Source organism: Oryctolagus cuniculus, chromosome 2, assembly GCF_051225735.1.
Source record: "Oryctolagus cuniculus isolate XC-2025 breed Fujian yellow rabbit chromosome 2, ASM5122573v1, whole genome shotgun sequence".
Lineage (NCBI taxonomy): Eukaryota > Metazoa > Chordata > Mammalia > Lagomorpha > Leporidae > Oryctolagus > Oryctolagus cuniculus.
In genome coordinates this window covers 72,619,850-72,628,304 of record NC_142868.1, presented here as the reverse complement: position 1 = coordinate 72,628,304, position 8,455 = coordinate 72,619,850, and the positions used below count along the sequence as shown (strand labels likewise).

Sequence of the window (8,455 nt, the reverse complement as noted above, 5' to 3'; positions counted from 1 at the left end):
AGAAGGCAACTTTCTTTGCTCACTTACCTCATCTAACATTATAGACAAAACCAATCATGTGCCATTGGACCACAGAAGTTCCTAATCCTTTTATTGTAGGAGGAGGAAACCTTAAAGTCTCGCTTCAGCAGGGATTCTACATCTAGTAAAGGTAATCTAGTAATCACTAAACAATATAATATACTTATTGGTTAATTTTCTACACACACTTTCATTCAAATGAAGCTTTTAAGGCCGAACAATGCTTTCTGGGCCACTCTCAAGCACCATAGGACAGATAGCAAGAGAAAAATACCCATATCCATCTCTACACCCATTTGTCAGCTTCTGAAGTAGCTACAGAAGACAGACCTCTGACCATTTACCACCATAAGATTATGGGTATTTCTCTATCTTGAGGGGGGATATGTTAGGTAGGAAGTCAGATCTAGCCTGTGTGTGTATGAGAAAGACCTGAAGACCACCATCCATGCGGAAGCTCCAGAAGCCCCGCATCTTGCACTTCAAAGTCCTGCTCAGACCCTGATAACCTCCAGATGGTCCCAGCCCTTCCCCCAAGGAAAGCTCCCAGGACAATTCTCTCTCCTCAGGACCAAAGGGGTTACCTGATAACAGGGGGCAATAAAACCTTCTCAGACTCCCTAAGGGAAGCCCCTCTACTCAGTCCAAACGGATTGCACACTCAGCTCTCTGCCTCTCTGCTGAGCTGCCTGGCCTGCCAAGTGTATTCTCTCCACTCAACCGTGTAACCTCGCTCTCCCCAGTCGGAGTGATTGGGCACGCTCTCACTGTCCCTTCCATTCTGACGGATGCCCTTCCCCCAATAAAGCCTTATCACTTAAAAAAAAAAAAGGTAGAGTCTGAATGTGAAGCAATCCTATGTAAATGATAAACTGGACTTGGCTGTTGTCAGTGTATTATGCCAACCTTTTTAGCAACTGAATTGAATCTCTATTAGTAATTAGTCCATTACTTTTCTTCATGTGCTACTAAGCAATCTAAATACTATATCAACTATGGCATGGGCACATTGATCATTTAAATTATTATATACAGCAATTAAGCTTGTAAATACTAGGGAATATAAATAACAATTTGGTTATTTGCAGACAACTGCATATTTTGATCTGAAAGCTACTAGATACTAGAGAGTGCTTTAAGGCTCAGCTTATTAGCCAATGGTATAGTCACTGACCACATTTCTAAATTAAACAAAAAAAAATTCTACTACCAAATCATGAACACTTACCTAGCACCAAGTTTTTTAACTTGCATTTATTTGTCTCAGGAAAATAGAGGTAATTGTCTGACTATAGAACACAGAGATAGAATATGTACCCATTCCTGAGTTATAGTTATCAACATCTACAAAATACTTCAGAATATTACGAAGAACATGCTAGATATATTCAGATATCATTGTGTTATTATGTAGATTTGTGAAGTTAGCAGTCAACTCCACAGGTCTATAAATGATAAGTAGCTCCTGTTCTAAATGAGATTCACTCTTACAGGCATACTCCTATCCTGTTCTCAGTTTACAGCTCAGTGTTAAATGCCAATCTTTTTCTGTCCAGGGAAAGAGTGTGATTAAAGAGCTCTTGTCTCTGTATTAGAAACTAGCTCTGACCACTGCAGCAGCACATTGAAGTATTTTATAAATAATTTATGAACCGCTGAGTTCTGGTTTGGGGAGATATTCACCTTTTCTCCATCTCTGCACCACACCTCATTCATCAAAACCAAGACCAGCACATGCAGTTCTGCCTCAAGATGGGGAAGGCTTTCTATTCGACAAATAAATGAATACACCAGCACAACTCTGCTGCTGGCCAAAGACTGCTTGTGACAATTCTGGTAGCAATCTGTTTAGACCATGAACTTAGACTAATCATACCATAAAAAGGGTTGCAATTCCTTTTTATAATTGATAAATACTACCACAAAAGGAGAAACTGGATGTGGTTTTGGATGTTGGCAAAACTGTTCACGAACCTTGATTATATAACAATGTAGCCGCAGTGATTGCTTTAAAAGCTGTAAGTTTTCAGAATGCTCTGTGCAGCCTATAGGTTGCATGAGACTTATCAGTGGAATTTGACATATAATTAACTGTTTAAAAAAATGCAGTTGCACATATATTGGTTTTGCTGTCTGCATTATATAGAATTTAGAAAAGTTTTGTAGTCAAATATATAAAACAAAGCTAAAACTTTTTTTAGAAACCTTTTATTTAATGAGTACAAATTTTATAAGTACAACTTTAGGAATATAGTGGTTCTTCCCAACATTTCCACCCACATCCACTCCCACCCCACTTCCTCCTCCCTCTCCCATTCCCAGTCCCATTCTCCATTAAGATTCATTTTCAATTAACTTTATGCACAGAAGACCAACTCTATACCAAGTAATGATTTCAACAATTTGCGCACACACACAAAATATAAAAAATTGTATGAGAACAAGCTTTACAGTTAATTTTCATAGTACAACTCATTGAGGACAGAGGTCCTGCATAGGGAGTTAGTGCAAAGTGACTCCTGTTGTTAATTTAACAATTAACACTAGTATGTATGACGTCAGTGATCACCTGAGACTCTTTTTTTATTTATTTATTTCACAGATAGAGTTAGACAGTGAGAGAGAGACAGAGACAGAGAGAAAGGTCTTCCTTCCGTTGGTTCACTCCCCAAATGGCCACTATGGCCGGAGCTGCAGTGATCTTAAGCCAGGAGCAAGGTGCCTCCTCCCTGTCTCCCATGCAGGTGCAGGGGCCCGAGTACTTGGGCCATCCTCCACTGCCCTCCCGGGCCACAGCAGAGAGCTGGACTGGAAGAGGAGCAACCAGGACAAGAACAGGTGCCCATATGGGATGTCGGCACTGCAGGTGGAGGATTAACCAAGTGAGCCATGGTGCCAGCCCCCACCTGAGGCTTTGATGTGAGCTGCCAAGGCTATGGAAGCCTTTGAGTTCACATACTCTGTCAGTATTTAGGCAACCCTGCAAGACATTGGCACAGGCAAAGAATTTCTGGAAAAGACCCCAGAGGCACAGGCAATCACAGCCAAAATTAACAAAGGGATTACATCAAATTGAGAAGCTTCTGTACTGCAAAAGAAACAGTCAGGAAAGTGAAGAGGAAACTGACAGAATGGGAGAAATTATTTGCAAACTATGCAACAGATAAAGGATTAATAACCAGAATATACAAAGAGATCAAGAAACTGCACAACATCAAAACAACCCAGTTACAAGATGGGCAAAGGACTTTTTTTTCTTTTAAGATTTATTTGTTTTACTTTAAAGAGTTACACAGAGAGAGGAGAGGCAGAGAGAGAGAAAGAGAGGTCTTCCATCTGATGGTTCACTCCCCAATTAGCCACAACAGCCGGAGCTGCGCCAATCCGAAGCCAGGAGCCAGGAGCTTTTTCCAGGTCTCCCATGCGGGTTCAGGGGCCCAAGGACTTGGGCCATCTTCTACGGCTTTCCCAGGCCACAGCAGAGAGCTAGACAGGAAGTGGAGCAGCCGGGTCTCAAACTGGTGCCCATATGGGATGCTGGCGTTTCAGGCCAGGGCATTACTCCGCTGCACTGCAGCGCTGGCCCCTGGGCAAAGGACTTAAACAGATATTTTTCAAAAGAAGAAATCCAAAGAGCTAAAACTTTTATCAGAATACAGAAAACAAATAGGAACTATTTCTTTATACATTCTCACAGATACTCCAAGTTTCTCATTTATATCATTTTGCTATACATATAAAATATTAAACAACACAGCTAATGCTTACAATTTGAAGTGAATTCTATTGCTATGAAATATTCCTTACATTTCTTCACATTAGAAATTCCTTGCCTTGGGAGCAGCACTGTGGTACAGAGGGTCAAGCTGCCTCTGCAGCTCCCATCCCATTTGGGCACCAATTAGAGCCCCAGCTGCTCTGCTTCCATTTGAGTAAACCAGCAATGGAAAAATCTCTCTCTTTCTGTCTCTCCTCTCTCTCTCTCTCTGTAACTTTGACTTCCAAATAAATAAATAAATACTGAAAAACAAAAAAATTCCTAGTCTTTAAAGAAACAGTACTTTAAAAAAATCAGAATTTCATGCAAAATTAATCAAGACTTTGCAAAATCCAATCACAAGATGATAAATCCTTCAATTAAAAACTTAGACAAATACATGAAGAGTCATCTTTACATTGACTACACACAGATGTATGTGGTACAGTGGGTTAAAGCCCCAGCCTGCAGTGCTGGTATCTCATATGGGTACCTATTTGAGCCCCAGTTGCTCCACTTCTGATCCAGCTCCCTGCTAATGCATCTAGGAAAGCAGCAGAAGATGGCTTAAGTCCTTGGGCCCCTTCTCCCTTGTAGGAGACCTGGAAGAAACTCCTAGCTCCTGGCTTCAGATCAGCCCAGCTCTGGCCATTGCAGCAATTTGAGGAGTGAACCAGCGATGGACGATCTCTCTCCGTGTGTCTTAACCTTTCTCTGTAACTCTTTCAAATAAATCTCTTAAAAAAAGAAAGAAGCACATAATATACACTAAACATTACAGATTATGAGGTAAAGGATGAATTCTATATTAAGGAAATTCAAATTAAAACTGCAATGAAATATATATATATATACTAAACATATATAAGGATACTTATTTATAATAAAAAAGAAACATACAGTTCCAATGATTTGCAAGGATGTGGAATATACCAAATTTCCTTCGTTGTAGATCAGAATGGGTACCAGTACTTTACAAGACATCTGGACATGTTATTATGAAGATGGTAATAGTATTACTATACAGTGCAGCACACTTGTCTCTACATATTTACCCAGCTGGTGTGAAAAAATATACCCATGCACAATTCAGCAGAAAAATATATACAATAGCTGTATTAGTTAACACTAAAACCTGAAACAAAGGTTTTTTCAGTTGGTTGACAGATAACCAAATTGTCAAGTTGGTGGAAATCCTTGAGGCAATACTGGGAATTATTGCACATGAGATCCTTAGGCGCAGACCCCGAGCACAGGAACACAATAAAAAGACATGGTTTGCACTGTCAGGGGGTCCAGAGACAAAAGGAAAACATTGGCTACAAGGAAATGACATGGAGTCACTTGGGCCAAGCCATGACTTCAAGCAAAAGACAGAGTGGTACCAAAGTTTTCCATGAGTTGGAAGAAGAGGGCATGAAGCAACTTCAGAGTAGGATCAGAGTTAGTCTATAAACAGAAATGTTGGGACACATGGGTTCTGACACAGGTGGCATGGACAAGGTGCCCAACGATATGGTTATGTGCAAAAGGGCTTGAGACAGCATGGGATATAGACACAAGGGAAGGAGACACTCAAGGGAAGATGGGTAGTAGCACATGGGAAGGAGACTTATGCAACTGACACAGGTTACAGGCATAAGAAATGGAAACTTTTAACAGCTTTGCGGAATGACAAAAACAGATTTTAAAAGTGACAGAAGTAAGGCCGGCGCCGCGGCTCACTAGGCTAATCCTCCGCCTTGCGTTGCCAGCACACCAGCTTCTAGTCCCGGTCAGGGTGCCGGGTTCTGTCCCGGTTGCCCCTCTTCCAGTCCAGCTCTCTGCTGTGGCCAGGGAAGTGCAGTGGAGGATGGCCCAAGTACTTTAGGCCCTGCACCCCATGGGAGACCAGGAGAAGCACCTGGCTCCTGCCATCGGATCAGCGCGGTGTGCCAGCCGCAGCGCACCGGCCGTGGCGGCCATTGGCGGGTGAACCAACGGCAAAGGAAGACCTTTCTCTCTGTCTCTCTCTCTCACTGTCCACTCTGCCTGTCAAAAAAAAAAAAAAAAAGTGACAGAAGTACAAGGACAAGCATGGGTCATAATCATGAGATAGTGAAACTGCATATAACATATGGGTTCCAGGATAAAGATTAGAGATGCATGAAATCTGGCAGAGCTGTAGCCACATGGGATTGGAGACATCGGTCACCCAACACAGCTTGCAGGTACAGGTTTGAAAGTACAGGAAGGAATACATGAGATACCATACAAATCAGTACTTAGAGGAAATATGCTTTGGTGAATAAGTTAGAATTGAAGACTGAAAAACAACCAAAAAGTAAATGTACTTTAAGCTTAATTTTATTAATGTTTTCTACCTAAGGACATTGTAATATTTATCAGAGATTCAAAAATAATTTTCTCTTTAAAATTATACTGATCTAATAATATATAAGTAAGAGTGGTTCTATATTTAACTACTCATTGCAATTATAAATCCCTTAACATATTGCTCCACATTTATAAAAAATATAGTGATTAAGAAATTTCCAAAAGTATAATGAAAAATGTGATATTTATTATTTTTCCAAAGCAACATTGGTGTTCTTAATTGCAAGGAAATCAAAGGTGTGCCTATTTCTGTATTTACTTACTATGTGAACAAATCTTTATTGAGTGACATTGAAAAATAAGCAAAAATGAACAAAATTCGCTTTTAAGAGACAGATTATGAATTGTAATATAAGGAAACAGATGGCAAAATGTAAATATAAATACAATTGTCACAGAGCCCCCACTAAGCAATGATTGATTCTGACTAGAGTTTGAGGAAGTTTTTACAAAAAAGGATATCCTTAGAGACAGGTTTCTGCAATCAGTCAGATTTCATACACAGAGAAATTGGGGAAAGATGGAGGACAGCACAGAAATGGAAAAACTAAGGGGTGTTTTAATAATTACACATGTTTGATTCAAATTATGGTATGCTGCAAAATTTGCACATTTACAATGTCAGATAAATAAATAAAGAATTAGCTAAATTTTGAAATAAATAATAATGAAATTAAATTCTTAAATTACCTCAACAGTGTATTCTTTTCTATTTTCTATTTTTTATTTCCCTAGCTTTATTAGAAAAAAAATCAAATTCATCACTATCTGAGCTGAAAGATGGTGATTTAATTTTTTTCATCATGGAACCTGATTTGCTTCTTTATTCCATAATGATTTCTGTCTATATCCCTTACTGTTACCACATCAGAGCAAGATTTCCAGTTTAACAAAGGCTAACATGTAAATTTTTGCATAAGCACTGTTTATAACTCTAAAACAATCCTGGATACCCTCTAGGGGCCCCACAGAGCAGAGAATGAACTCACATGGTAGCCTCTGCTAAGCACTGATTGAAATCATTGTGTAGGGGCTGGCGCCTTGGCTCAGTAGGTTAATCCTCCACCTGCAGTGCCAGCATCCCATATGGGTGCTGTGTTCTAGTCCTGGTTGCTCCCCTTCCAGTCCAGCTCTCTGCTGTGGCCTGGGAGGGCAGTGGAGGATGGCCCAAGTGCTTGGGCCCTGCACCCGCATGGGAGACCAGGAAGAAGCACCTGGCTCCTGGCTTCGGATCACTGCAGCTCCGGCCATAGTGGCCATTTGGGGAGTGAACCAACGGAAGGAAGACCTTTCTCTCTGTCTCTCTCTCTCTCTCTCACTGTCTGTAACTCTACCTGTCAAATAAATAAATAAAAAAATCAGTGTATAAATGTCGCAACTCCTTAGCTTGTGGATGAGATTATTCATGGGCATATTTTACTCTAGTTCTTGGAGTTCCACAGGAAGACTAAACTTCAGTTTTCTATGGTGACAATTTGCCTCAAACTGAAGACTTCCTTGTCTTTATTTTTTTCCCTATCTCATTTTCTTATTCTCCTGGGATTGTCTACAAAATAAACCACTTGCATTTGAACAATTGCTTGGGTTTAGGTCCCAAATTGGAAAGTATATGAAATGAAATTAGATGAGCAGGAAATAAATTTTATTTATTATAAGCCACTGAAACTTTGAGGTCATTTGTTCCTGAACAGTAACAAAGCCTATATATATTTTTCTTTTCTATATGAAGTCATCTACAAAATTAGAATAAAAGGCATTGTGCTACATATAATAAGGGAAGCACTTGGAAAGGAGGTTCTTATATTTCAGGAGAAAGACAGTGTCCTCACCATGGAGACAAGTTGAGTCAAAATGTAGAGATTGTAAAAGAAAGAAAAATAACACAAGTTTTTAGCACTGAAGCTGCACAAATACATTTTAGATGATTGTACACAGAGAAAACTGAATGCAAATGAATGTTTGTAAAGATGAGTTCAATTTCTTGCCCCCAACATCTGTTCATCTGCTGAATTTTCTCATTTAGCATCACAGAAAAGAGAAGAAACAAATGTCTTTTTTTTTTTTTTTTTTTTTTGCCAAGCAGAGACAGACAGTAAGAGAGAGACATAGAGAAAGGTCTTCCTTTTTCCATTAGTTCACCCCTCAAATGGCCGCCACGGCAGGAGCTACACCCATCTGAAGCCAGGAGCCAGCTGCTTCCTCCTGGTCTCCCATGCTGGTGCAGGGGCCCAAGCACTTGGGCCATCCTCCACTGCCCTCCCGGGCCACAGCAGAGAGCTGGACTGGAAGAGGAGCAACCGG

General features: G+C 40.2%; 1 non-coding gene across 1 annotated transcript; it reads right to left on the bottom strand.

The window, feature by feature from the left end:
* Positions 1-6,886: 6,886 nt before the first annotated feature.
* LOC127486257 (small nucleolar RNA SNORD51) lies at positions 6,887-6,967 on the bottom strand. The gene has a single exon (XR_007918397.1). It is a non-coding gene; the product is annotated as a small nucleolar RNA SNORD51 (small nucleolar RNA).
* Positions 6,968-8,455: the final 1,488 nt, after the last annotated feature.